At 43.8% G+C, this 4128-nt stretch overlaps 1 pseudogene; it reads right to left on the bottom strand.

Annotated features, from left to right (window-relative positions):
* Positions 1–1229: 1229 nt before the first annotated feature.
* Positions 1230–3753, bottom strand: LOC142153291 (E3 ubiquitin/ISG15 ligase TRIM25-like; annotated as a pseudogene).
* Between the last annotated feature and the right edge of the window lie 375 nt (positions 3754–4128).

Raw genomic sequence — 4128 nt, 5'->3', positions numbered from 1 at the left:
CTGCCGAAGGCTGTATGTTCCACTCTGTCCATTGGCGTGTCTAGTCCCCCCTGTGGGTGTATCTAGTGTTTCCAAGACCACCAGTGGTACTTATCAAGGCAGAAGTGCATCTTTTCCACATCTTCCGTGAAGATTAAGAGCTGAGGCTTGTTTCACTTGGACTCCTTAAGTTTTCAAGGCAGCCGATGAGATCAACTCATTCTTTCATAGATCTTCCTGAAGTTGTGTGTATTTTCAACCGCAGTTTATTAAGCCTTCGGCATCCATCTCTTTGCCTGGAAGTTTGCATGGAACCAGAATGCTGCATCCTGTCCTTATCACCTTGGCGTTGTGGGCGAAGTTGCCTCTACTGCGAAGGTGTGCCATTTGTATGCACCTGTCACACGCTGGGCGATCGGGATACACAACCGATCCCCGGTCCTCTTACTTGACTCAGCCGACTGCTCGCTCCGTCCTGAGCGCCCCATCTTCGCTTCGGGTCTGCGCATGCGCAGACCCGTTCTATTCATTTACTCTGCTCCTCTCCTATTGGCTAAGGATTTTGGCTCCAAAGTTTAAAAGGCCCCTCCTTTTGATTTTGGTGTCCAGTGATAGTAAATAAGGATAGACTGCTTATCCAGACGTAGGCAAATATCCGTTATAATGTATCCACTTAACGCATTTCGTCCGCTCAAGGGAAAACTTTTTCAAAGATGAGACTATTACTCAAGATTTATATATGTTATTCTGCTTATACGGACATTTCATTTCCGACTAGAGGTTGTAGATGTTACTGCAGTTAGTGCATATGGCACATACAATTGTTGTTTACTTTTAAATTGAAATAAATTTATTTATACATAACGGAGCCAATCAGTCATTATTATATATAATTGATTAATTAATTAATTAATCAATATAATTTACATATGATCTGCTCTATTTGGCGCACCCTGATTGTTTTTTCTGTTATATAACAAAAAATGTCACAGTTTATGAGATCGGCAGCCATTTTCTGGTAGTATGGGAGATCTCTCAGTATAGATTAGCTATGATCTGAGGACCCCGGGAAACAAAGAGGGTCTTCTGTATCTCACAGTGTTTTATTTCTGTGCCATACAGCCGGATATCCTGCTCAGCCGGGATCAGTACTCCCAGCCTACATGTGTCACGTATGTGTTACATAGATGCTGGGACTTGTAGTACCACAACAGCTACAGAGACCGGCCGTCTAATACAATAATGCAATATTACAGGAACAATTTGTGACATTTATTATCTACATTACTAACATATAACTGATGAATAATCATTGGACATTAGATCTACATAACAATATTGTTCTGAGTTTTACACCTGACGCTATGGGGGGTATTCAATTGTTAGCAAGACGGGTGAAATACCCGCGCTCAAAAAATATTACCGTTAATACGGTAATTTGCGCGTAAATACCGTTAATACGGTAATTTACTCGCTGGATTTCAGGAGCTGCGAGCTGAAATTCAGCGAGTAATTACCGTATTAACGGTTATATTTTTCGAGCACGGGTATTTCACCCGTCTCGCTAACAATTGAATACCCCCCTAAGAATTATTTAGATTTACCAGGAATACAGACGTTAGATAATGTTGGACATAAAACACAGATGCTGCATACATGGCGACTGTAATGACCAAGTGGTAAGTGCAGGGGAGGGGGCGAAGCGCTGCAAGTCTAATAATTGTGGCCCCGGCCCTGGCAGAGAAATGTTACAATTGAATCACAGGGTGGAGCCAAAATGATGTGATTCGCTGCGAATTGTGTCATTGAGGCCCCGTCCCACCCACTTCACTAGGAAGAGGGCGGGGTCCGGGGGAAAGGACTGCTCTCCAGGGGGTCTGGGAGAACACATGAAATTCAGGAGTCTCCAGGACATTCCGGGAGATAGACAAGTATGACCTGCTGGGACATTGTATGTACAAGATTATACACTTATTACTTATACCAGGTTCATATTCTACATATACACAGCTGTAGCTCCACCCACTTCTCCATTCTATAAACTAATTGTCCCACCAATCAGATTCCCCTCCCTGTGATGTCACCAGTCTCTGGGCAGATTTCTCCCAGCTCCTGATTCTCCAAAGATATCTGTATACAACCTTCATATACATGTAATGCAGCATGAAGGGGCTCAGTGAAGGTGGCAGTGATGGTGTGTAAGTGTCTGATAGGGTCACACAGAGAATAAAAGGACAGCTGTCCAGCCTCATAATCCAGATATATCCTCACTCTATCATAGGGAATATTTTCAGGTAATTGGATCTCTTCACTGTCATGTATCACTGAATACACATCGTCATTCCTATCCAAACACCAGGACTTGTTATTATATCCAATGAGTGATTGATCTCCTCTCCTGTCTATACTGGGATAAGACATTCCTACACTCCAGCTCCCAGAATCACTGATATCCACTTCCCAGTAATGTCGCCCTGAGGAAAAACTCCCAGTGCTTAATACCTGAGGATAATCCTGAAATCTCTCTGGTGTATCTGGATGATTTTGGTTTATATCTGACACAGATGCAGTTTTCCTGTCATCTGATATATGTATATAATTACCAGCTGTGTTTACATCTAGTAATATGTCTGTAGGTTCCTGTACATAGAAGCATACATTTATACCTGTTATTATATCAGATAATATTTGTAGTGCCCCTGAGATGAGACCTACATGCAGATCTCCTACATCATGGACCTGTTTATCATGTCTCTCTCTGTCCTCAGTATCTCCCTCAGTATTACATGAGTTATCCCTGTGTGATTCCTCTTCTTGTACAACAGTCTCAGGATCAGTCATGTTACTCAACTCCTCCTCATCATCACACAAGTCACCTGTGTCTGGTTCCTGTAAGACAGTCACTGGATCAGACATGTTACACAGCTACTCAATGTGACGCATCTTACTGGACAGCTCGTCCTTCTTTATTTCCAGCTGCTGGATCAGATCAGAGACTGAGAGTGAAACGCTCTCTTCCTGCCTGGAGATCTCACTCAGGACTCTCTTCTCTAGGTCTTCCAGCTGTCTCCTGATGTCTCTAAACAGGGCAGTGACTGTCTCTGTTACACCAGCTGCTTTTTCCGGATCTTCTCTCCTGCGCTCCTGCAGACTCTGGACTCTTCTCTCAGTCTCCTCTCTCTTTGTGGTCAGTTTCTGCAGAACATTTCTCAGTTTCTCCTTCTTCTTCTCAGAGGCTTCATCCAGCGACTCCATCTGATGTCCTCTGTGTTCCCCGATCAGACTGCAGGACACACAGATACAGGCAGTGTCCTCAGTGCAGTAATACTCCAGGATCTTCTTATGGATGGAGCATTTTCTGTTCCCCAGGGAAGTGGTGGGATCAGATAAGACGTGTTCTGCTGACTTGCTGTGTACTCTGACATGATTATCACACAGATAAGCTTCACAATGCAGACAGGATTTAGCAGCAGGTACAGGAGAGTGAATACAGTAAGTGCAGAAGATCCCAGTCTCTTCCTGATCTGGCCGAGTAGACAGGAAGCTCCTCACTATGTTACACAGATTTAGGTTCATCTGCAGTGCAGGACGCTCCTGACACTCTGCTCTGCATTCAGGACAGGTATAAACTCCAGACCCCTCCTGTGTATCCAGCACACGATCAATACAGACCTGGCAGAAGTTGTGTCCACATCTCAGTGTCACAGGATCTGTATAAATGTTCAGGCAGATGGAACAGTTCAGTTCTTGTCTCAGATCAGCAGACGCCATCACTGACAGCAGAAGAGAGAAATGAAAGTGAAAGTCTCTGACACTCAGAAACCAGTGGGATCACATTCTGCACACAGGGCGAGGCTGAGCTTGTCACTCACATTATATCTATAGACTCAGTTATACTAAGCACACAGCTAAAATGCACAGTGTGGAAGTTCTTAGTGTTTACCATAATACCTTAATAAACCAATAAAGACACGGACACCAAATTAACGTTGGAATAAAATATATTTATTAAATGGCTAATATTAAACTAAGGGGGCTGAAAGGCGGACGAGAGCAGGGCAGTCAGCAAACACAAAACCAATAACGGTGGAAAGGTCAGACCATTGTGCCACCAACCCAGGACAATACCTTATCTATTGGCCGGTGCGA

This window comes from Mixophyes fleayi, chromosome 4, assembly GCF_038048845.1.
Source record: "Mixophyes fleayi isolate aMixFle1 chromosome 4, aMixFle1.hap1, whole genome shotgun sequence".
Taxonomy (NCBI): Eukaryota; Metazoa; Chordata; class Amphibia; order Anura; family Limnodynastidae; genus Mixophyes; species Mixophyes fleayi.
Note: the sequence above shows the minus strand (reverse complement) of the source record. Positions and strands in the feature narration are given on the sequence as shown.